The 26,584-nt window shown below is 45.2% G+C and overlaps 1 long non-coding RNA gene across 1 annotated transcript in view; it reads left to right on the top strand.

The window, feature by feature from the left end:
* Positions 1–26,584, top strand: part of LOC133253085 (uncharacterized) — a 48,879-nt gene that overhangs the window by 5,852 nt on the left and 16,443 nt on the right. Inside the window, exon 2 of the long non-coding RNA XR_009738175.1 lies at positions 553–665. This is a non-coding gene — a long non-coding RNA (uncharacterized LOC133253085). The remainder of the gene's footprint in view (positions 1–552; positions 666–26,584) is intronic.

Below are 26,584 nucleotides of genomic sequence, written 5' to 3'. Positions count from 1 at the left end.
GCAGCAGTCAAAAGTCATAGGGCTTCCTGGATAAGAAGTCAGATAACCAAGTGCTCTCCCAGGAAAACCCCCTGAGAGTTGCTTGGACAGCTCCAAGTATTGCTGGCTCTTCTGTGACACAGGTGATGGGCAAGCACACCCTCCACACTGGGTCTAGGTGTTGAAAGTCTACAAAGCCATGTATCCCTAAGCCCAACTGCCCCAGGGTGATGGGGACTATTATCAGGCTGGTCAGCTGTATCACTAGGTCTCAACCAACCTAGCTCCATGGAAACCTAAGTTCTCAGGGTAAGGCAGGACCTCTAGGGATCAATGAGCTGACAAGGATGGAGGTGGGGAGACTGTCCCTGAGGGACAGTTGAGGACTGAGACCTGCAGAGACTGGGGAGTCCCACTCTGAGAAATATGGCTCTGATATTCCCAAATCCTTTAGTCATGTTCTCTGGTCTTTTCTGAAGGCTGAGGATGCTTCTAGCAGTGGGAAGCTCATCTCAGTTTCATGTTTCTCTGATAGGATAAAGTGACTTTTTTTTTTTTTTTAATATTCCACAGCAAGCTGCAAAGTCATCAGATGGAGCCATGTGATCAGTGTGGCCACCAGCTGACCCCATAGTCACATTCTGCCTCCCTTGCATCCTCCTAAGAATTTCTGAACCTTCTTAATGGTGAGTCTTCTGGCCTTTTCTCCCTCATTGTGAATCCTCCTGCCAACAAAACATGCTGTGAACTTTAATAAAAGGATAACTCAACTGTAACTGGAGTCTGGAAGGCCTGTAGAGGGAGCTACCATTTCCTGTCACTCATCATCAAATACCCTAGCAGGAAGAGGTCATTACTGATCCCAGCAGGAAGACTGATACATTGCAATCCCAAACAGGAAGTGCAGCTACATTACTACCCCAGCTGGAGGAGGGAAGATTTCCTTTTTGGCCAACAACAAACTCAGCTAATAGAAAATTTTGCCATCAGAAGCCACTTTTCCCCACTGGAACTTTCATCGCTTCCTTTCCTTGTCCTACCTTTCTTATTTTAAGAGCATTCCATGATGTGCAGCCCCTTGCAGTATCTCCTTGTCTTCCACGAGATGCCATCTGATTCATGAATCATTTACTAGAGTCAGTATGTTACAAATTCCGAGTAAATCTTCCAATTTACTCAGTTAAATATTGCTTTTTTAATATATTAGTGGCAGTGATGGAATGATATCTGGGGACAAGGAGAAACAGGTGTGATGTCTAGAAATCCTTTGAATTCACTGTCTTTCTTGCCATTCCTGGAGGTTGTTGGTAAGCTCCTCTTGGTTTGAGCTCCATTCTCTTTGCATCTGTGCTCCCAGTCTGATGGCTTTCCTTTACAGGGCAGGTCAGCTTGGCTGGTAGGGGATTCTTCCTAAGGCCAAACCCCTAGCCTTTCAGATCAAAATTGCCAGGGCACAGTAGTATCTCTTGGTTATTGCCAATCTATTTTTGAGTAGTAAATCCTAGCCCCTAATTCCGTTCCCTGGAAACTGCTGACAGTTTAGTCTGTACTTTCCCATCTGTTTGGAATCAGCAGTGGCCCCCAGATTCCATGCTGGGAACTATTGGTGACAGCCATAGTTCTCCTTTTTGTTTGGAATTAGTTTGTAGTCCCAATTTCTTGGAATTTGCTAGTTTGACCATTTCCCCCATTCCAACATTCCCTGGGAATTGGTGGTGGTACAGGCCAGGCCTTCTTTCGGCTGAGACATAGCAGCATCTCTTGGTTACTGCTCATATATTAAGGCCCAGGTGTATTTGCCTTGTTTCGGGTTGACAAAGACTAGCAAAGGAAATGGGAGCCTTTATCGCAATTCGTTATGCTACCTTCTGGCACACTTGCTTATTTTATATTTAAGAACTGTAGTCCTGGAGGCTGTAGAGACCTAGAAGGATGGCAAAATTTTAGTGATATTGGTCTAGAATTACAGTGGCCGTTGTGGGGTGTGTTCCAATCAGACAAGATTGTTCATTTAAGGAAAACACTAGAGCAAAGGATCCCATTTGAACAGGGAGAATGAGATGCCTACTTTAATGGGTATGTGAAAACTTACAAGCCTTCAAGATTCCAAAATATCTTCATTTAAAAACTCAGTACAAAAAGCTAATGAAAAATTAAAGAGATAAAGTTACCTGAAACAGAAGATCATAGGACAGCTATGACTGTAGACTCAAGTCCTACTATTCTACCATATCCTTTTCCAATCCCTGGTGGCTCAGACGGTAAAGAATCCGCCTGCGATGTGGGAGACCTGGGTTCAATCCCTGGGTCAGACAGATCCCCTGGAGAAGGCAATGGCAACCCACTCCACTATTCTTGCCTAGGAGAATCCCATGGACAGAGGAGCCTGGTGGGATACAGTCCATGGGGTCACAAAGAGTCAGACATGACTGAGTGACTGACTTAATGTTTTATTAACTTTTTGACTGAACTACTTTTCTATTCCAAAGAGAATATTCAACAATTGCTATTTAAAATAAAACTAACTGAGGTTGTAGGCAAACCTCCTCAGATATCTTCTCTCCCTTAGTTAAAGACTGAACTGAGAGCTCTAGGCAAAGAATTCTCTAAACCTAAGGAGGAACCCCAAAAGTTTTTGAAGAGTTTAGAGTCATTTTTAGGGCCAAATTGCTAGATCTTTCTCAGCTTGTACACATGTTGGTCCTCTCCGCCTCACTCCATGGCCAGACTCACTTCCTGTGGCTGCAAGTAACACTCCCTAATAGAGGGAGTGTTATCTTGGAGGGCAGGGGTCCAGGTTCTTCCTGTAGCTCTCCCACACTTTAAACAATAAGCATGGTGTACCCAGATTAGAACTGCAGTATATAAGGAAGAAAGTTCAGGCCCTCTTCTCTGGGAACAGCCCAGAAACCTAACCAGCAAGGCCGTTTCTGAATAGCTCACAAGTCTCTTTGTACCCTCCCCCACTACTACCATGGGCTTCCCTAGTGGCTCAAATGGTAAAGAATCTGCCTGCAATGCAGGAGAGCTGGGTTCAGTTCCTGGGTTGGGAAGATCCCCTGGAGAAGGAAATGGCAACCCTCTCTAGTATTCTTGCCTGGAGAATCCCATGGACAGAGGAGCCTGGCCTCTACAGTCCATGGGGTTGCAAAGAGTTGGACATGACCGAGCTACTAACATTTTCACTTTCTACTACTACCTGCAGAGCCAGGTAGATCAAGCACCCTTAATTCAGTTGCTAACTGGATATCTTCTAATACCCTGCATGTTTATGATGGAGCTATGTGTTTCCTGTCTATTTCCTCCACATACTGTAAATCTATAAGAGCGGTCTTTGCCGTGTTCATTGATGCCTGATGAATAATTGAATGAAGAAATGATTATGGTTGTCATAGTTTGGATTTTTTGGAACACAGAATCAGAGAAAGAGTTTAGGGAACAGTATATTTACCAAGCAACACCTGTGAGGAGTAGAAACAGAAAGGATTGGGCAGAGGGGCTGTTGAACAGTGACTCAAACTCCAAAACATCTTCCCCCTACCCCATGGGACCTGAGGAGCCAGACTGTCTCTTCAGAGAGGTGGTCAGTTGGAAGGAGTGGGCCAGGCATTTCTAACTCTGCCTCCATCAGTCCATCAGATATGAACTTTCCTGGAAGGGGAATGACTGTTAGGCAAGGCAGTTCTCTAGTTCAGCAGTCCCTGAAGGAATTGGGAGCTGACACTGCCTCCCAACTATACCCTCATCAATTCAGGACACAAGGCCTTTCCTGAAGAGAAATCCAGGTGGCCCACGTCCATGTCACCAAATTCATCCCCTTTACAGCTTGCAGCTGTTTCTTTACAGGGATTCTGAGTGTGGGTGTGTCTTTGCTGCTGCTGCTGCTGCTAAGTCGCTTCAGTCGTGTCTGACTCTGTACGACCCCATAGACGGCAGCCCACCAGGCTCCCCCATCCCTGGGATTCTCCAGGCAAGAACACTGGAGTGGGTTGCCATTGCCTTCTCTGGTTGTGTCTTTAGGGTGGTGGAAATTGTGTGTGTGTGTCGGGGCTGTGTTTATGTGCATAAACATGGTTTGTATGTGTGAAGTCAGGGAGTGTGGAGGGTTGTGCTTATGTTTGAGGGAAGTTGGAATGGCCCCTTGTATGTTGGGGTGAGGTGTGTTCGCAGGGCAATATCTGGTGTGTTACATTAAGAATATGTAGATTATGACCTGCTGAGTGAGGAGGCACAAGCCCCACAAGGAACTGGCAAGCAGCTCCCTCAGCACCCAAGCTCCCATGTTCAGGAAATGAAAGCCCTAAGTGTTGTTTTGATTGAAGGCATAGTTTCAGTACATACACACAAAGGAGGTAAAGTCACAAGAGTTATTAGTGTCACACCCTGGAACTGGGGGATAGTGGGGGTTGGGTTGGGCAAGGAGCTTTGAAAGGCAATCCTCTGCCCAGGTTATGAGCCAGCAAGAGGTAGAAAGCAGGGTAGCATGCATCTATTAATTATTAGGTGTTTGGGGTGGAGGTCACTAAACTTTGGTGGGCTCAACTGTAAGTGGCTACTTTAAAAGGTGTCCCAGGAAAAGTAAAACTGAACTTGGAGCAAGAATTCTAAGTTCAGGGTGTAAAAAAGGTTATGAGACTCAGCACATACCTTGGTTTTCCAAAACTCAAAGGCATAGCAGAGAGCAGCCTGACAATCGTAGCAACCATCTCACACTCAAGCAGCAAGTGTTATATACAGTAAGCAAGCAAGGAGGCCTTGGTGTAGACATATAGTTAGCTCTGCAAAATGCTATTTGAAGTGTCATCGGCAGGGTATTTAGATAAGCAAGCATTCAATTTAGCAACCAAGTCCCAGTGCTTGTGTCCCTTGATGTCATCTTGGGTACAGTGGAAGGTTGTGGAGGCAGCATTCAGGATGAAGTTGTGTCCAGTCATGTCATGGGCTGGGGTGTTATAGCATGAATCCTCATGTCCCAATCCATCCATGTTGTCTTCTCTCAGACTGTTATGTCCTGCACTTTTGTGGGCTATAGCATTGCATCTCCAGTGTTGTCTCAGGTGAGGGGAGCCATCTCAGAGGCTCCCAACATAGTGGCTCTGCCAGGGAGCCGCTGAGGAGGGGAACTGAGTGACCAAGGGGTCTAATAGGGCCCTGATAAGGGTATGCTTGCACTGTCGGGAGTCAACATCAGGGTGCATGTATCTTTTCAGGTTAGAGTTTTCATCTTTTCTAGGTATGTGCCCAGGAGTGGGATTGCAGGATCATATGGTTGGTTACTCTATTTTGGGTTATTAAGGAACTTTCATACTGTTCTCTGTAGTGGCTGCAACAATTTACATTCCCTGCCAATAGTGTAGGAGGGTTCCCTTTTCTTCATACCTTCTCCAGTATTTATTATTTGTAGACTTTTTGTTGGTAACCATTCTGACCAGTGTGAAGTGATTGAAGCTCTGATTTGCATTTCTCTAATAATTAAAGATGAGATGGCTGGGTGGCATCACCTACTCAATGGACATGAGTTTGAGTGAACTCCAGGAGTTGGTGATGGACAGGGAGGCCTGGCGTGCTGCAATTCATGGGATCGCAAAGAGTCGGGCATGACTGAGCGACTGAACTGAACTGAACTGAATAATTAGTTGTGTTGAGCATATTTTCATGTGCCTGTTGGTCATCTGTATGTCTTCTTTGGAGAAATGTTCATTTAGGTCCTCTGCTCATTTTTTGATTTGATTGCTTTTTTTTGATACTGAGCTATATAAGCTGTTTGTATATTTTGAAAATTAAGCCCTTGTTGGTTGTATCATTTCGAGATATTTTCTCCCAACTATAGATTGTCTTTGCATTTTGTTTATGGTTTACTTTGTTGTGCAAAATCTTGTGATTTTGATTAGGTCCCATTTGTTTTATTTTTGCTTTTATCTCTTATGCCTTGGAGAATGACCTGAGAAAATATTGCTACAATTATGTCAAAGAATGTTTTGCTTATATTCCCTTATAGAAGTTTTATGGTTTCATGTCTTATATTTAAGGCTTTAGGACATTCTGAGTTTACTTTTGTGTATGTTGTGAGGGAGTGTCCATTGATTTGCTTGTGACTGTCCAACTTTTCCAGTACCAGTTGTGGAAGAGATGGTCTTTGGTCCATTGCATATTCTTGCCTCTTCTGTCAAAGATTAATTGACTGTGGGAATGTGGGGTTATTTCTGGGCTCTTCATTCTGTTCTATTGATCCGTATGTCTATTTTTCTGCCAATATTGCACTCTTTCGATTAATGTAGCTTTGTAGTATTGTCTGAAGTGTGGGAGCATTATGCCTCTAGCTTTGTTCTTTTTCTGAGTCTTTTGTGGGTCCGTATAAATTTTAGGATTATTTATTTTTGTTGTCTATTTGCTAAGTCCTGTCCAGCCCATCAGGCTCCTCTGTCCATGGGATTTCCCAGGTAAGAATATTGGAGTGGGTTGCCATTTCCTTTTCCAGGGGATCTTCCCAACCCAGGAATCAAACCTGCATCTCCTGCATTGTTAGGCAGATTCTTTACCACTGAGCCACCATGGAAGCCCAGGATTAGTCACTGCAGTTCTGTGGGGAAAAAAAAAAATATCATGGGTAATTTGATAGGGATTGCATTAAATCTGCAGATTGTTTTGGATAGCATTACCATTTCAAGAATATTAATTCTTCTAACCACAGAGCATAGGATATCTTTCCATTTCCTTGAATAATCTTCATTTGCCTTTGTCAGTGTTTTTATAGTTCTCAGTGTGTAAATCTTTCATGTCCTTGTCAGGTTGATTCCTAAGCATTTTATTTTTTTTGACATAATTTTAAACAGAAATTTTTTTTTTTACTTTCTTTAATATTTCGTTATTAGTGTAAAGAAATCCAGCAGATTTCTGTATATTAATCTTGTATCCTGCTACCTTGCTGAATTCATTTATCAATTCTAATTGTTTTTGTGTGGAGGCTTTAGGGTTTTCTATAGAGTATTATGTCATCTGTACATGACAGTTTTTTCTCTTCCCTTCCAAAATGGATACCTTTTATTTTTATTTTTTTGTCTGATTTCTGTGGATAGGACTCTCAATACTATGTTGAATAGAAGTAGTGTAGTAGGCATCCTTGACTTGTTCCAGAATTTAGTGGGAAAGCTTTCAGCTTTTCACCATTGAGTATTATGTTGGCTGGGCATTTGTCATAAATAACTTTTATTATGCTGAGATATGTTCCTTCTGTATCTACTTTGGTGAGAATTTGTGTCATGAATGGATGTTGAATTTTATCAAATGCTTTTTATGCATCTGTTTAAATGATCATGTGGTTTTTGTTATTTGTTGTGATGTAACAGATTAAATGTTTTGCATATATTGAGCCATCCTTGTGACCCTGAGATTTATCAAACTTGATTATGGTATAGGATCCTTTTTAAGTGTCATTGGACTTGGTTTGCTAGTATTTTGTTGAGGATTCTTGCATCTATATTCATAAAAGATATTGGCCTGTAATTTTCTCTTTTGGTAGCATCTTTGTCTGGTTTTAGCATCAGGATGATGGTAGCTTCAGAGAATGACTTTGGGAGTCTTTCCTTACCATGTCAGGTTTAGCCTGTTCATAATGGTACTATTTCTGTTTTAGCCCAGTGGCATTTGTGGCCATGCTGGGTCACTCTTAGGAGGAAGCCCTTATCCATGATATAATAGGGATGTGAGTTTGCCAGAGAATAATCTTCATCCCATGAAGGCTTCTGTTTGTAACAAAGCCCGCTAAGTGACCAGGATTTGATGTGCTAGGGGAATGTAGTAGGTGTGGAGAGTAGCTGTTTGGTCTCGAAGCCCACAGGCATCTAGGAGGAGCCATGTTAAGTTCAAAGTCCATGCTGATCAGTCATGCTCTACCCAGAAGGAGCAGCCGAGGGGAAGGGCTTCATTAATTTTTTTTTCAGATACATTTTATTAAATCAGACCAATCACCCAATTTAAAAATTTACATGTGTGATAGCAACCCAGGTTGCACATTCAGGGGCTTCTCAGGTGGCACTAGTGGTAAAGAACCCGCCTGCTAATGACATCATGTTGTGTGTTAGCTCCTCAGGTCTTATTCCTTCATTTTGTTTCTCATTTTATAATGAAAAATTTGTATCCATTTACCAACCTGTTCTCATTTCCCCCACAACCAGCTGCAGACAACAATTTCTACTCTGTTCTATGATTTCTTTTTTTTTTTCTTTTAGATTCCACATGTAAGTGATACTGTCAGGCTTATTTCAGTTAGCATAATGTTCTCCAAGTTCATTCAGTGTTCTTAAAAATGTCAGGGTTAACTTTTGTTAAGGCTGAATAATATCTCATTTTGTATGTTATGTATGTGTGTGTATCACCTTTCTTTATCCATTTATCTACCACAAACAGGAAGTTTCTTTCTGTACCATTATTTTGTGATTAATGTTTCAGAGAACATAGAAAATCACTGATAACTTTTTCAGATAAAAATGTTTGTTTCTTTTTGCTAAATGACCAGAAGTGAAATTGCTGGATCACATAATATTCTAATTTTATTTTTTGAAGCATCTCCACAGTGTTTTAAATATTAGTTGTACCAATTTACATTCCGAACACCAATGCACAAGGTTTGTTAACGTCAGACCTACCGTGAAGGCCCTGTCAGTGAGTGGATACTCAGATTCTAAGGAACGCCTGTGAGGTCTGTGTGGGAGGTCTCAGAGACAGATTTGAGAGGTCACTGGGAGATTACTCGTATGGGTCTGTGAGAGGCCCTTTTGTGGGGTCATTGTAGCTCTGTGCCAGGCCTCTGTGAGGGGCTAGTGGGGTCCCTATGGGAGATCAGTGTGGGTTTGTCTGAGGTCTCTGTGTGGGGTCACTTTTTATCTGTGGGAGGTCTCTGTGTGGGACTAGGGGGAGTTTATGTGTGGAGTCAGTGTGGGTTTGTGGGAGATCCCTGTGTGGGACACTGTGTCTCCATGTGGAGACACACAGTGGGGGGCCCTACATTTGTGTCCTTTCTGCACTTTAGGGCAGGAGAAGGGCACAGGGATTTTTCCCCTCCTGGTTTCTTGCTTTTCTGTCAATATCCCTTCTGTGTCACTCCTCCAGACAGGAAACGATGGGGCGCCCCAGCACTCACCTCTTGGTGCCCCTAAGAGAACCAAGCAGCAGCCAGGCTCGAGGTCCCCACTCTGTGCCCCACTCTTCTGAGCTCTGGAGGCCACTCTGTGCCCTGAGCCCCCACTGCTAGGCCCACGCTGGACGATGGGGACCAGAGGAGGGACCAGGCTCCAGGGAGAAACCGCAGCACAAGCAGGCCCATGCCGCTGCCCTCCACTCCCAGGTTCTGGTCCTACAAGTTAGGGTTCTGACACGCTGATAGTAGTTGACACTTGCTGTGACGCCAGCATAGTCCCTGGGCCTGTTGAGTCCCACATGTTCCCTAAGAGTCTCCTTGGATCACAGACCATGAGTCTGTCCCAAGCTCCCAGTCCTGTGAAAGCTTCCCTGCTCAGAGGCTCCGCTGTCTCTGGGAGCCTGGCCCTCTGTGGAGAGCTCTAGGTGTTCTCTCTCTGTCTGGGCTCTGGGAGCTGGAGTAGGGGGAGACTCTGGGGTAGGGCCACCAGGAGCCACCAGGCCTCTAAGTTCTTTCCTCTGGGCCTCTTGACAGTGGTGGGATGCCAGGGATCCCTCGGTCACTGCACCGTCTATGGACACCTCTGCCACCTGCCTCCTTCCCGTGCATCCCACCCTAGGGGCACAGCGTCCCACCCTCAAGCAGTGAGGTGACTGCACACGCAGTGACACCCCTACTTCTTCCCCAGGGGAGGTGGGCACTGTGAACAGGGCTGTCCTCTCCTCTCGGACAGGGTGGACCAGCCCTTGGGGGCCTCCATGCTTTACACTGCACACCCTCAGAGCTGGGAATGTGCTCCTCATCCTCGCCTCTGCTCCAGAGCATGAGAAAGGCAGAGGGAGGGTGATGCTCCTGGTTCATCTCATTCCAGTTCCGTCTGGGAGAGGAGGGACTTCCAGGGCAGTGTCATCTATCCCACCATGACACAAGGACAAGGTTTCTCCCACGTCTCACTCGGGGCCAGCACTGGCCCCAAGCTCCTGTCCTTATTCTGACATGAGAAGTTCTCTCTGACACCTTCTGAACCTGAGGGGAATTTCAGCCTCTGCAACCCAACCCCCACCCACAGCCGTACAAGTTCAAAGTAGAGAGAGAGCAGGAGAGAACTGAGCTGGATCCTGAGAAGGAGTGGTTTTTAGGTTTAGTTCACTTTGGCATGTCCTGAATGCTGTTGCTTGTTTCCGTAATGCTGGTATTGTGGAAACTGGGGTGCAATGAGGGAATTGGGGTGAGGGTGAGTATCCACACTGGGGTCACCCTCCCTATGTGTCCCTGTCCAATCTGGAAGACAAAGCAGGCACCTGAGAAGAGTGAACCCTGACCCCTTCCCTTCCCCTCTGCAGGGTGCAGAGGCCACCATTGTTCATGAGAAAAAACATTTATTTCAGTAAACAGTAAACTTTGTGGTAGGAAGAAGCCATTAGCACACAGAGGATGTGCTAACATGAGAGAAAAAAGGTTTTAGCTGCATGGTATACTATGCATTTTTTTATTGGAGATGAGTTTTTCTACCAGGAAAGCTGTGACAGGCATGTTCTGATTGACCAAAAGAGGTTTATGTCTGAAAGAGGCAGTACCTTGGACAGTGGAGAGGATGGCCTGGGACACTTGTCACTCTTGATCCATGATGAAGGTTCTGCCTGGTGGGGGTGGGAAGGTCCACCTGCTGTCCCTGGGGCTGGTCCACTTACTCTTTCTAGGGCAGCCATGACCCATGGGGTAGGTTGGTCATCCCGGCATGTATATTGCCTCACTCTTAACTTGGTAGAGAGAAACCTGTGGTAGTAGTAACGTAGAACTAATGGGGCCCAGAGTTTTCCTTTGAACCAGTTAAACTCGGAGGCACGAGGTCCACAGTGAAGTGCCACCTTCTCCCTTAGGATCCGGCCAACAGCTGTCCCAAGAGCCTGGACCTCAGCAGTCCTGCTATCGAGCTGGCCTGGTCGGCCCTCCGTACTGCCAGCCCTTTTATGCTGTCCTAGTTTGGGCCTCCTGTGAGTCTCCCGGCAGTGGGGACAAACATCTTGCTCAGGCTCTTATATTTGGGCTGTTGTCTTGGGGCCTCCTGCTGGCCGTGCCTACTCCCTCCACTCAAGGTCATGGAGCTTCTGGGAATTGGATGAGTCTCCACAGGACAAGGGCTGGAAGCCAGACAGAGATTCCTGAGAAACCAAGATGTCTGGGGCAATGAAAACATCTGAGTAACAGTCTGAGAAACGTCTTGGTGGCGCCATCTTGAAGGAGCAAGTAGTGACGCAGCCTTGAGCCTGTTTCTGCTGGTCTCTGAACCCTTGGAATTCAGGCTTGCAACACCGGGCCTCAAAGTGTAGATCTTCTGGACTTGCGGCTGTGGACTCTGTTCAACGAGGGGCTTTTATGGGCCTTCGGGACCATGATCTCCTCAGATCCATATTGCAGATTTGGAATTTAATCAGCACACTAGGTTTGAAAGTACTTTTCCAAGAAGGGTCCCCCTCCATGACCTCTTGGACCCTGGAAGATTGGGACCATGTGTCGAGGTCTATGACTGTCATGATAGAGCAGGTGTCTGGGGAGGCCTGCCCCCCAGCTTCTTCCTGTGGTTCATTCCTAGCCAATGCCGGACTTGGACTGGGCTCCAGGCTGCCTTTGTCAGTCCCCGCAACAGACTCATGTCACAGATTCTGCCCACAGAGTTGTATGAGGGGGCCTGTGAATGTGGCTTGTCTTCCTGTCCAGTCAGAGGGACCTCTGAGGGCCTATGGATGTCACCAGGTGGGGGTCCTCCCAGGGGCCCTGGGGTTTCTTCACTCACCTGTGAGGGGGCAGGAAAGAGACTCTTCAGAGGGGAAACTGCCCTTGTTGTTATCACTTTCTCTCCCAGATGAGCCTGGAGGGGCTTTTCCAAGATCTTGATTAACTGGGATTTTGAGTGGTCCCCAGAGTCACAGGTGACTTTCAAGGTGGACTTGAGCCTTTTTCACCTTTAAGCTAAGTATGAACTTGAGTAACTCTAGAGGTACACCCCACCTGTACCTCACCTGTGTGTGCTTAAGTTGCTTCAGTTGTGTCTGACTCTTTGCAACCCCATGGACTGTAGCCTGCCAGACTCTTCTGTCCATGAGGATTCTCCAAGGAAGAATACTGGAGTGGGTTGCTATTTCCTCCTCCAGGGGATCTTTCTGGCCCAGGGATTGAACCTACGTCTTATGTCTCCTGCATTGGCAGGTGGGTTCTTCACCACTAGTGCCACCTGGAAAGATCACTTGAAACCTTATTCTATGTGCTTCCAACTCTTGTTGATTATAAGGATTTGAAGACAAGAGATTCATGGGAGGTGTTCATGGACACGACTGAAGCAACTTAGCATGCTGTTCTCCGAAGTGGCTGTATCACTTTACGTTCCCACCAACAGTGCAAAAGGGTTCCCTTTTTTCCCACACTTTCTTCTTCACTTATTATCTGTAGATTTTTTGATGATGGCCAGTCTAGAAAACTCCAGTACTTTTGCCTGGAAAACCCCATGGACAGAGGAGCCTGCTAGGCTGCAGTCCATGGGGTCGCTAGAGTCGGACATGACTTTTTCACTTTTACTTTTCACTTTCATGCATTGGAGAGGGAAATGGCAACCCACTCCAGTGTTCTTGCCTAGAGAATCCCAGGGACGGGGGAGCCTGGTGGGCTGCCGTCTACGGGGTCGCACAGAGTCGGACTCCACTGAAGCGACTTAGCAGCAGCAGCAGCAGTCTAGAAAAAATGTTACAGATGAATCTAGTTCCAGGGCAGGGATACAGATGCAGAACTAGAGAATGAGCCATGTGGACACAAAGGGTGGTGAAGGGGAGGGTGGGGTGAATTGGGAGATTAGGTTTGATGTAAATACACTACCATGTGCAGAATAGATAGATAGTGGGGACCTGCATAGAGCACAGAGAGCTCAGTTCAATGCTCTGTGGTGACTTAGGTGGGTATGATGGGGATGGAGTGGGAGAGAGGTCCAAGTGGGAGGGTCTGTATGTATATATACAGCTGATTCACTTCATTGTACAGCAGAAACTAACACAACATTGTAAAGTAATCGTACTCCAATTAAAAAACAACTGCAACAATTTGTCCATAGCTGGACCTGGAGTCCCACCTCCCAATCCAGGTGCTATTGGTTCAATGCTGCCCACAGGCTCCTGCTCACCACACCCTTTTCCAGGCCCCTCACGGCTTCCTTCTCCACGTGGAATCTCAGAAGTATCTGTGTTCTGCTCTTCATCCCAGGAGTCTCCCTGAGGCTTCTGTTTCCTGAGTGACAGATACTGCCACTGGCCTCCTCGGAGTCCATGGACCTGGGCCCTCAGGGTAGGGAGAGGAGGGGGCTAATGTTTGGGGCACACAGGGTTGAATGGCAGAACTCGCCTTTCAAAGCTCTGTTTCTTTTCCTGCTCCTGCTTCTTCCCCTCAGCTCCATTTGATGCTGAGAGAGAAAAAAATGAGGACCTGGGACCAAGTCTCACTCTCCCTCTCGAGACAAGCATAACTCAGAGGCCATACATAATATGACTTCATATGTTTTACTAACAGCTCTGTGGGTTTTCCTTCCTTTCACTCATTTTTAAAGAAGATAAAAGTGTTTTCTGTTTTCCTTCTTTGAAGAACATAAAGGATTTTCAGTGTGAGATTCACCCTGAATTTCTTTTGTCACTGTTTCTCTGCTCAAGAAACACACGCATTCTCAGACCTGTGGGTGAATCCGAGCTCCATCCGGTAGGTCTCTGCTTCCTGAGACCAGGCCCTCCTCCAGCCCCTGCTCTGAGGCTCTGGGGGCCTCAGCAGTGCCCTCAGATTAGTCCTGGTCTGAGATACCTGGTCAGGTCTGGTGAACAGATGCTCAAGGGCCTCTCCTCTGGCTGAGAGTGAACTCAGTATCCAGTCCTCAGACTCTGGTCACTATGCTGGGGACTACTCCTGGAGCCCTCTGCTACAGCTGGTCAACTGGTCTGATAACTTTGGATAGAAATCCTAGTGTTCATTGTATCCCCTGCCCAGCCTGGTTTGTCCCTAGAGGGATGATGTTCTGTTCTTCCTTGAGAAAGTTATTGTGTTCTTTTCCATCCCAGGAGTCTCCCTAGTTGATTCAGAAAATGGAAATACGTATGTAAAATAGACAGCCAATGGGAATTTGCTGTATGGCTCAGGAAACTCACACAGGGGCTCTGTATCAACCTAGACGGGTGGGATGGGGAGGGAAATGGGAGGGATGTTTACAAGGGAGGAGATATATGTATATCCATAGCTAATTCATGTTGAGGTTTGAAAGAAAATAGCAAAATTCTGTAAAGAATTTTTATTCTTCAATAAAAAATAAATAAATTTAAAAAAAAAGAAAATGGAAATAATAATACACAAGAAGAGGGAATCATGTGTTTGTGAGTCTGGGCCAAGGGTTCCTTACCCTCCTGATCAATCATTAATCACCTCCAAAGTAGAACTGGAGTTCAGCCGAGTTATCAAAAGTGCTTTTCAGAGAACAGAGGATTCTCCAGCATCTGAATCACACTGCTGCCCTCAGGCAGTTAAGCACAGGGTGTGCACTGGGGACTCAAGTCCGAGGTCCCCGTCACAGAGCTGTGGTCTGGTCACAGTGGGCTCCTGAAGTGGGAGGGAGTACTGGAGGGCGGGGCTGGACCACCGCCCCTCTCTAACCATCCAGACCCACAGCTCCATCCATCTCCTTCTCTGAGCCTTCCCATCCTACCTTTTCATCCTGTTAGAGAGACATAAGTCAAGTTTCAATTAATTCCACTTGGAACTCAGACAATACTTGATTCCTTTGAGATCTCCACTTGAGCCTCGTCAGTTGCTCTGAAAAATCTGGAGTTGTCCCTGTAGTTTTGGTTAATCCCAGGAATTTTTATTCCCATGATGCCCTTGACTGTAATTCCAAGTTTCCCACATAGTATGTTTATGCCTTGCCTCACCCAGGCACAGAACTTAAATTTGTCTCATACTTAGCCGTGTGAATTTTGAAAACATTAAAGAAAAATTTTAAACTTTATGTTAATCTTAACTGTATTCAGCTACAGGGACTGAAACAATTATTTGAAATTTACAAAGTTATGAAGTATAAAACAAGTTGAAATAGTTAAACCTTACAAATAAATATAAGTAACACTGATATATTTTATATATAAAAGTTTTAACAGAGTAAATCTTAAGAGTTCTCATCACACAAAAAGTTTTTTGTTTCTCTAGTTATATGTAACACATGAGGTAAGAATGTTCACTAAACTTTTATCGTAATCATTTCATGATGTATGTAAGTGTAATCACCTTAAACTTATACAGTGCTGTATGTCCATTATATCCCAATAAAACTGGAAGAAAAAAAAAGAAACATAAGTAAATATACTAAAAAAGGAGAAAAAAAGGCATTGTGTCTGGAAACTTTAGAATAATAATTAAAACAAGCAAAATATTTGGGCAGAGATATCTATGGTAAATTATCTAAAATGTCTAGTGTTTAATAGTAAGTTATAAGACATAAAAAGAAGCAGGAAAATGTGTTCATACTAGTGTGGAAATAAATTAGTAAAAATTGTCTTTAAGTAGTCTCAGATATATTTTTCAAACTTAGAATTCAAAGCACTTATTTAAGTATGATTAAAGAACCCAAATTGGTCTCCTCCAGCTTATCCCTCTAATTGACTCCAATCATGTTACATCTCTGGACAAAGATTGGGCACAGGTCTATGTCCTAGCTTCAGTGGCTGCTGCTGAGGGGTGGGTCCTTGGATTACCTGGCTCAGATAGCCACCAGGGTTTGCATTCACTGGTCCCATAGGACAGTAGCAAACAAAGAAGTAGTTTTCACTGGCTGTCCTCCTGGGACTCAGGAGCAGAAGGAGCAAACAGAAATACACATCTTTTAGTCTTTTCCTGAAAAGGGTCTATTTGCGTATTTTAAAATTCACTGCAAGTATCAAGTTTCCAATTTAGCATCCTTCTATGGGCTGAATCAGAGCCTCCCCAAAATTCCAAGAGCCTGTGTCCTGCCCTTTGCCCTCTTCCTCAAGCCTACTTGAAGTTGCTAGTATCTCTTACAAGAAGCTTGTACACGTATTCCCCAGCTTTTTCGGCTACTGCCCACGTCACAGGCCACTGGATTTTTTGACAGCCAGTGGGGTTTGCTTTCATAAGTCCCACAGAACCGGAGCAAATGAAGTAGTAGTTCTGAACAGGCACAGGACAGCCCCTCCTTCTTCCTCACAACTATACAAGCACAGAAGGAACAGGCAAAAATGTCAGTCTTTCAGTATATCACTGGAAGGGGCTTAACTACATACTTTGCCAGCTTCCAGTCAGCCTACCTCCAGGGCCTGATGTGATCCTGCCCTTTGGGACGCTGATGGGCCCTTGAACATCCTCAATGACTGAGAAGTACCATGGACAAAGAGTGTGGCTTAAACAGTCAAAGATTTGAGAGGCAATCAAGAACCCAGGGTGAGCTGATTAATAAGTTTCATCTTGTGTGTGAAACCACTCTGTCAAGACTGGGAAAGGTGGCTGTCTTTTCTAATGTTTAAAACCAACAGACAGTGAAGGAAATCAAAGAAACAAAGGACTGTGTTCCAAACAAAAAGGTAAGGTAAGAGGGTCCAAGCTAACGCAGTAGAAGGATGTGTGTTCATCTCCCCTTGTGAGAGCCTTCCAGCATGGATCAAGAGTAACAAGTGTCCCAGGCGATGCACTATCTAAGGCACTGTTTCCTTCAGAAATGTACCTCTTCTGGTCAGTCAGAACATGCTTGTCACAGATTTCCTGGTAGGAAAACTCTTCTCCAAGAAAAAAGAAATTGCATATCGTGCAGAAAAAAACTTTTTCTTTCATGTTAACACATCTTCTGTGTCCTAATGACTTCTTCCTACCACAAATTTTATTGTTTCCTGAAAGAAATGTTTTTTCTCATGAGAACTGGTGGTCTGTGCCCTGCTGAGGGGAAGGGAAGGGAGCAGGGTCCACTCTTCCCCAGGTGCCTGCTTTGTTTCCCAGATGGGACGGGGCCACGGAGGGAGGGTGTGACCCCGGCGTGGATGCTCACCGCCACCCCGTTTCCTCACTGCACCTTCAGTTTCCATGATCGAAGCATTGCAGAAACAAGCGACAGCATTCAGTACATGTCAAGGTGAACTAAACCTAAAGACCTCCCACTTTTTAGGATCCGACTCAGTCCTCTCTACCTCCCTCTCTACCTTGAGCTTGTGGGACTACAGAGCAGAGGGGTTTGCAGAGGCTGAAATTCCCCTCAGACCCCAGAAAGTGTCAGAGACAAGTTTACATGTCAGAATAAGGCGGGGAGTTTAGGGGCAGTGCTGGCCCCAAGTCCAGAGGTGGGAGAAACCTCATCCCCACATCTTGGTGGGATTAGATGACAGTGTCCTGGAAGCCCCTTCTCTCCCTGATGGAGCTGAATTGAGATGAACCAGGAGCATCACCCTTCCTCTGCCTTTCTCATGCTCTGGAGCAGAAGCGACAATGAGGACCACATTCCCAGCTCTGAGAATGTGTGTTGTGGAGCATGGAGGCCCCTGAGGGCCCATCCACCCCGGCCCTAGAGGAGAGGACAGCCCTGCTCACAGCACCCACCTCCCCTGGGGAAGGAGCAGGGGTGTCACTGCGTGTGCAGTCACCGCACTGCCTGAGGGTGGGACGCTGTGCCCCTGGGGTGGGATGAAGGGAAAAGAGGCAGTGGCAGAGGTGTCCGTAGACGGTGCAGTGACCAAGGAGCCCCTAGTGTCCCACCACCATCTACAGGCCCAGAGGAAAGAAGTTAGGGGTCCAGTGTTTTCTGGTGGCTCCACCCCAGAGTCTCCCCCTACTCCAGCTCCCAGAGCCCAGACAGAGTGGGGCTACCTGGAGCTCCTCCACAGAGGGCCAGGCTCCCAGAGACAGTGGAGCCTCTGAGAATGGAAACTTCACTTTTCCACAGTGTAAATAATCAGCTTTCACAGGACGGGAAGCTCAGGACAGACTCGCGGTCTGTGACCTCTACCTACATGTGTGGCCCAAGGAGGCTCCCAGAGGACAGACGGGACTTAACAGGCCCAGGGACTGTGCAGGGGTCATAGCAAGTCTCACTTGCCCCCAGCCTTGCTGACCTGAGCCCGGGGCGGGGGAGGGGAGAGACTAGCAGACCGGATGTGTCACCCAATGGCGGGGGGTGGGGGCGGGGGTGACCTGTGGGGAACAAGTATGCTGTCAGCTTTCCTCCCTGGACCCATCCACAGGGGAAAGTGGGGAGATAGGAGCAGTTCTCTGGAACAGCTTGGGGCCCTGTGTCACAGTCACTCCCACAGTGGAGAGACCTGCTCCAGGAGGGGCCCCGATGCAGGCGACAGGAAGAATAGTCCTGCCGCACGGCTGTCAGGACTCCCACAAGTGGGACCAGGATCAGGGTTGCAGGGGCAGCGGGCACAGGCCTGCTTGTGCTGTGTTTCTTCCCTAGAGACAGGTGCCCTCTGGGCCCCATCCTCTGGGGTGAGCATAGAACTCAGGGCTTATCCAGGGCTGAGGGACGAGCTGGGGCCCAGGACAGACAGTGACCTCTGGAGTTCAGCAGAAGGGAACACAGAGAGCTGAGACCCTGAGGCCAGCTGCCACCTGGTCCTCTCAGTGGCACCAAGAGGTGAGTATAAGGGATGGGGGAGGTAGACCCCCTAGGCATGTATCCAGAGGAATGAACCAGAACGGACACAAGAAACAAGAAGCAGCAAGTCTCTGTGTCCTTCTGCCGCGAGGGGCAGAAAGACCAGCAACAGAGGTTTCCCCACTAAGAGTCCCCACGCTGACCCACACCGACCCCACACATGGACCTCTCACCCCAACTCTGAGAAATCCCAGAGACCTCTCTCTCTGAGACCTCCCCAACACACCTCACTGGTGTTCTTTAGGATCTGAGTATCCCCCCACTGACAGGTCCTTCATGGTGGGTCTGATATCAGTTAACGAACTGCAGCATGGGAGAAAGACCAGTGGCCGTGTCCCGAACTGCCCCCCACCCCTTGTCCAAAACTCTTAAGACATCCAGACATTGTCAGCATGTCCCCAGATGGGTTTCTCTGCTTGGAGAAATGCTCCTGCTTTCTTGTACTTTTGCAAACATTGCCTCTGAACAGAAGAATTATAACTTTCCACGTGCAGACTTGCAAATGTCTTTCCTCCACAGGTCTTCATTACCTGGAGCTCTGCCACATTGCTTCAGTTCAGTTCAGTTCAGTTGCTCAGTTGTGTCTGACTCTTTGTGACCCCATGAATCGCAGCACGCCAGGCCTCCCTGTCCATCACCAACTCCCGGAGTCCACCCAAACTCATGTCCATCGAGTTGGTGATGCCATCCAGCCATCTTATCTTCTGTTGTCCCCTTCTCCCCCTGTTCCCAGTCCTTCCCAGCATCAGGGTCTTTTCCAATGAGTCAACTCTTCGCTTGAGGCAGCCAAAGTATTGGAGTTTCAGCTTTAGCATCAATCCTTCCAGTGAACACCCAGGACTGATCTCCTTTAGGATGGACTGGTTGGATCTTCTTGCAGTCCAAGGACTCTCAAGAGTCTTCTCCAGCACCACGGTTCAAAAGCATCAATTCTTCAGTGCTCATTGCTTAGAGAATCACAAATTTTAAACATCAGTAAAATGCTGCCAGTCTGTTGTTTCACGTCCAGTTCTAATTGTTGCTTCCTGACCTGCATATAGGTTTCTCAAGAGGCAGATCAGGTGGTCTGGTATTCCCATCTCTTTCAGAATTTTCCACAGTTTATTGTGACCCACACAGTCAAAGGCTTTGGCAAAGTCAATAAAGCAGAAATAGATGTTTTTCTGGAACTCTCGTCCTTTTTCCATGATCCAGCAGATGTTGGCAATATATGCGGAGTGCATCATGAGAAACGCTGTGCTGCAAGAAGCACAAGCTGGAATCAAGATTGCCAGGAGAAATATCAATAACCTCAGATATGCGGATGACACCACCCTTATGGCAGAAAGTGAAGAGGAACCCTCTTGATAAAAGTGAAAGAGGAGAGTGAAAAAGTTGGCTTAAAGCTCAACATTCAGAAAACTAAGATCATGGCATCTGGTCCCATCACTTCATGAGAAATAGATGGGGAAACAATGTCAGACTTTATTTTTTGGGGCTCCAAAATCACTGCAGATGGTGATTGCAGCCATGAAATTAAAAGATGCTTACTCCTTGGAAGGAAAGTTATGACCAAACTAGATAGCATATTGAAAAGCAGAGACATTACTTTGCCAACAAAGGTCCGTCTAGTCAAGGCTATGGTTTTTCCACTGGTCATGTATGGATGCGAGAGTTGGACTGTGAAGAAAGCTGAGCACGAAAGAATTGATTGCTTTTGAACTGTGGTGTTGGAGAAGACTCTTGAGAGTCCCTTGGACTGCAAGGAGATCCAACCAGTCCATTCGAAAGGAGATCAATCCTGGGTGTTCATTGGAAGGACTGACGCTAAAGCTGAAACTGCAATACTTTGGCCACCTCATGCGAAGAGTTGACTCACTGGAAAAGACTCTGATGCTGGGAGGGATTGGGGGCAGGAGGAGAAGGGGACAACAGAGGATGAGATGGCTGGATGGCATCACCAACTCTATAGACATGAGTCTGAGTGAACTCCGGGAGTTGGTGATGGACAGGGAGGCCTGGTGTGCTGCAATTCATGGAGTTGCAAAGAGTCAGGCATGACTGAGCGACTGAAATGAACTGAACTGAACTGAACTGAAAATGCTGCCAAACTCTAATGAGAGAAAGTATAAAAATTTCTCCCATTTTAGTTATCTTCCAGTCGGATGGTGTCAATATCATATTAATTTCCTTGTGGACAAGATGAGAACTCAAGATGTCAGGTTTCTTTACTCTGAAAACAAAGTAACAAATGGGCTCAAGGAATAAACCAGCAAAAAGGCATGTGAAGTCTCCCCCACCTCCCAGGGGGCTGTGCAGCTAACACACTATTTTGTGCATACAGCTTGTGTCAGGTTTGTGGGTTTGGTTTTATTTTTAAATGAAACAAGCTAATACGTGAAGTTTTTCAGGTGAATTATATATTTGGCAATATTCCTTTTTTGCGGAGAAGGCAATGGTACCCCACTCCAGTACTTTTGCCTAGAAAATCCCATGGACGGAGGAGCCTGGTAGGCTGCAGTCCATGGGGTCGATAGAGTCTGACACGACTGAGCGACTTCACTTTCACTTTTCACTTTTATGCATTGGAGAAGGAAATGGCAACCCACTCCAGTGTTCTTGCCTGGAGAATCCCAGGGACAGGAAGCCTGGTGGGCTGCCGTCTATGGGGTCGCACAGAGTCGGACACGACTAAATCGACACAGCAGCAGCAGCATTCCTTTTTGTCCACTGGGATTTTTCTTTTTCCTTAAAATCTGGTAATGCCCTCAAATGGTGTTATACATATTTCCAAGATATGACAAAGTCCTAATATCCAGGTAACATAGCTGAAACTGATGAATATTTAGGAGGAATCATTTTTTAAATAATTCTTTAAAAATGTAAAATTTCCAAGACTCTGGTAGGCTCCATTTTTTATTCATTATATCATTTTAGGGCTAAAAGGGGGCTTTCCTGGTAGCTCAGCTGGTAAGGAATCTGTCTCTAATGCAGGAGATCCCAGTTCAATTCCTGGGTTGGGAAGTTCCCCTGGAGAAGGGATAGGCTACCCACTCCACTTTTCTTGGGCTTCCCTGGTGGCTCAGATGGTAAAGAATCTGCCTGCAATGAGGGAGACCTAGGATTGATCCCTGGGTTGGAAGATCCACTGGTGAAGGGAATGGCTACCCCTTCCAGTATTCTTGCCTGGAGAATCATCCTGGACAGAGGAACCTGGTGAGCTACAGTCCATGGGGTAGCAGAGAGTCAGGCACGACTGAGCAGCCAAGCACGGGGCTAAAAAAGGACTCTGCTTCAACTAGTCTGGAGTTTTACAAAAGATCATTTAATCTGTGCTTGATATATACACATGGCATGATAAAATGACCAGAAGGGACTTCTTTACATCTGAATTGAAGATAGGGTTACATAAATAAATAATGTATTAATGTACACAGAATGTACATCAATCATCAAAACCCTCACATTGTATTTTCAGCCCTTTCCAAAGTTGGCACTTTAGTGAAACTACATACATATTTCTTGTTGCTCATAAGCAACTACGTTTCCTTGCCTTGTTAAAATCTACTTTAGTGACAGCTGTCGAGTGTTAATCATTGGTTAAGTCAGATTATCCCTCAGGATGACAGTATCACAGTCTGTTTCTAAGAGAAACAGAGCTGATGTGAGGGTTCTTCTGGCCTACTTATTTCAACAAAAATTCCCTTCTTGTATTTTTTTATGATTACAAATCTATAACTAATTTTCTACCTTACTTCTTACAATCTTACTGAATCACAACATGATGGAATATGGTTGTGGATGTCCTCTTGTATTCTATTATGTGATTTTTTTTTTTTTGTAGTGAAAGTTACGCAGGTAGGTTTCATAACGAAATGGGGCCAACTGAGAAAAATTCCATACAGGAAATGCTTTACAAAATGTATTATTCCCTTTTCAAGTTGACTGTCTTAGACTGATTATTATTCAGTCCTTTGAATTTAAGTTGAACAAACTGAAAACATAGACAAACATACATAATAATAAATAGTTTATTGCAATGATGTGTGATTGCACTGCCCCTCATTAGTAATGCATAGTGCGAAACTGCAATGAGCAACGAGCACTAAAGCAACGTTCCCGTCAGTCACTGCACCTGCATCTTCATATGTTGTCTCAGATGATTTATGTGTCCAAATTCCACAGCATAAACTTGCACCTTTGCCCTAGATAAAACAATCAAGGGGATTCTATCTATTTTAAAAATATTGTTGGTATTTCCAGACTTTACATTCACCCGTATTTTAACAGGATTCACCTACTGTGTGTAAATCTTATGTTTTGCCATTTATATATACAAAACAGAAATGGATATAAAAATAAGATAATGGAGAACATAACAAAACAAGTCCTTTGATTTTTACATTTTTCACATGAAAACATGCGATTAAAAAAAAATTATTTATTTTAATTGGAGGCTAATTACAATATTGTAGTGGTTTTTGCCATGCATCAATATGAATCAGCCATGGGGTACATGTGTTCCCCATCCAGAACCCCCTTCCCACCTCCCTCCCCATCCCATCCCCCAGGGTCATCCCAGTGCACCAGCCCTGAGCACCCTGTCTCATGCATCGAACCTGGGCCAGCGATCCACTTCACATATGATAATATACATGTTTCAACACTACCCTCTCAAATCATCCCACCCTCACCTTCTCCCACAGAGTCCAAAAGACTGTTCTATACATCTGTGTCTCTTTTGCTGTCTTGCATATAGGGTCATCATTACCATCTTTCTAAATTCCATATATATGCATTAGTATACTGTATTGGTGTTTTTCTTTCTGACTAACTTCACTCTGTATAATAGGCTCCAATTTCATCCGCCTCATTAGAACTGATTCAAATGCCTTCTTTTTAATGGCTAATATTCCACTGTGTATATGTACCACAGCTTTCTTATCCATTTGTCTGCCGATGGGCATCTAGGTTGCTTCCATGTCCTGGCTATTGTAAACAGTGCTGCGGTGAATATTGGGGTACACGTGTCTCTTTCAATTCTGGTTTCCTTGGTGTGTATGCCCAGCAGTGAGACTGCTGGGTCGTATGGCAGTTCTATTTCCAGTTTTTAAAGGAATCTCCACACTGTTCTCCAAAGTGGTTGTACTAGTTTGCATTCCCACCAACAGTGTAAGAGGGTTCCTTTTTCTCTGCACCCTAATTTATTAAAACATGTGATTTTTAATGCACAATATTCAGTATCTAAAGGAACGTTGGTTTTGAGATTGATTTACATTTAAGACTATTCTCCCTGGTGGCTCAAGACAGTAAAGAATCTGCCTGTGATGTGGGAGAAACAGGTTTGATCCCTGGATCAGGAAGATCCCGAGGAGGGCGTGGCAACTCACTCCAGTGTTCTTGCCTGTAGAATCCCATGGACAGAGGAGCCTGGCGGGCTATAGTCCATAGAGTTGCAAAGAGTCAAACATGACTGAGGAGACATAGCATCAGCAGCAACATCACACTGATTAAATTGAACCCGGAAAAACGTGGAAACTAAAATGCTTTTGCACAGCCAAAGAAGCAGTGAACAAAATGAAAAGGCAGCCTACAAAATGAGAGAAAATATTTCCAAATCATCTACCTGATAAGGAGTTGATATCTAAAATATATAAGGAACTCATACAACTAGCGAAAAGAAGTAATCTGATTTAAAAATGCACAGAAACCTGAATAGTTTCCCAAAGAAGACATACAAATTGTCAAGAGAGACATTAAAGGATGCTCAACATCATTAATTACTAGGGAAGTTTGAAAAACTCCAAAGTATCACCTCATACCTATTAGAATGGCTAGTATGAAATGTTGGCAAGAATATGGAGAAACGGGAATCTTTGTGCATGTTGGTGGGAATGTAAACTGGTACATTCTATGCCAACAACTATGGAAAACAGTATGGGGGTCCCTCAAAAAAATTAAGTAGAGAACTATCATATGATCTGACAATTCCTCTTCTGGGTATTTTTCTGAAGACAGTGAACTCACTATTCCAAAAAGATATCTGCATCCCCATATTCATTGCAATGGTATTCACAGTTGCTAGGACATGGACAAGTGTCCCTCAACAGATGAATGGATAAAGAAAATGTGATGTATGTGTGTATGTGTGTGTGTGTGTGTGTGTATGTATATAATACAGATATTATTAAGCCATGAAAAGAAGAAAATCATGCCATTTGAGGAAATCATCCTAAAAGATGATGCTGTTAAAGTGCTGCACTCAATATGCCAGTAAATTTGGAAAACTCAGCAGTGGCCACAGGACTAGAAAAGGTCAGTTTTCATTCCAATCCCAAGGAAAAGCAATGCCAAACAATGTTCAAACTACCGCATAATTGCACTCATTTCACATGCTAGCAAAGTAATGCTCAAAATTCTCCAAGCAAGGCTTCAACGGTACATGACCCGTGAACTTCCAGATGTTCAAGCTGGATTTAGAAAAGGCAGAGGACCCAGAGATCAAATTGCCAACATCCATTGGATCATAGGAAAAGCAAGAGAATTCCAGGAAAACATCTACTTCTGCTTTATTGATTACGCCAAAGCCTTTGACTGTCTGGATCACAACAAACTGTGGAAAATTCTTAAAGAGATGGAAATACCAGACCACCTGACTTGCCTCCTGAGAAATCTGTATGCAGGTCAAGAAGCAACAGTTGGAACTGGACATGGAAAAACAGACTGGTTCCAAATTGGTAAAGAAGTACGTCAAGGCTGTATATTGTCACCCTGCTTATTTAACACATGCAGAGTACATCATGAGAAATCCTGGGCTGGATGAAGCACAAGCTGGGATCAAGATTGCCAGGAGAAATATCAGTAACCTCAGATGTGCAGATGACATCACCCTTATGGCAGAAAGCAAAGAGGAATTAAAGAGCCTCTTGATGAAAGTGAAAGAGGAAAGTGAAAAAGCTGCCTGAAAACTCAACATTCAGAAAACAAAGATCATGGCAGCCAGTCCCAACACTTCATGGCAAATAGATGGGGAAACAATGAAAACAGTGAGAGACTTCATTTTTGGGGGCTCCAAAATCACTGCAGATGGTGACTGCAGCCATGAAATTAAAAGATGCTTGCTCCTTGGAAGAAAAGCTATGACCAACCTAGACAGCATGCTAAGAAGCAGAGACATTACTTTGCCAACAAAGGTTGGTCTTGTCAAAGCTATGGTTTTTCCAGTGGTCATGTATGGATGTGAGAGTTGGACCATAAACAAAGCTGAGTGCCAAAGAACTGATGCTTTTGAACTGCGGTGTTGGAGAAGACTCTTGAGACTCCCTTGGACTGCAAGGAGATACAATCAGTCAATCCTAAAGGAAGTTAGTCCTGAATATTCATTGGAAGGACTGGTGCTGAAGCTGAAACTCCAATACTTTGTCCACCTGATGTGAAGAACTGACTCATTGGAAAAGACCCTGATGCTGGGCAAGATTGAGGGCAGGGGGGTAAGGGGGTGACAGAGGATGAGATGGTTGGATGGCATTACCAACTGAATGGACATGAGTTTGAGCAAGCTCCAGGAGTTCGTGATGGACAGGGAAGCCTGGCATGCTGCAGTCCATGGGGTCACAAAGAGTCAGACACAACTGATCAACTGAACTGAACTGAAGCCATTTGAGACTACTGCTGCTGCTATGTCACTTCAGTCGTGTCTGACTCTGTGTGACCCCATTGATGTCAGCCCACCAATCTCTCCTGCCCCTGGGATTCTCCAGGCAAGAACACTGGAGTAGGTTGCCATTTCCTTCTCCATTTTGACTATTGAGACTACT

Source organism: Bos javanicus, chromosome 8 (genome assembly GCF_032452875.1).
Source record: "Bos javanicus breed banteng chromosome 8, ARS-OSU_banteng_1.0, whole genome shotgun sequence".
Taxonomy (NCBI): Eukaryota; Metazoa; Chordata; class Mammalia; order Artiodactyla; family Bovidae; genus Bos; species Bos javanicus.
This window is presented reverse-complemented; position numbering and strand designations above follow the sequence as displayed.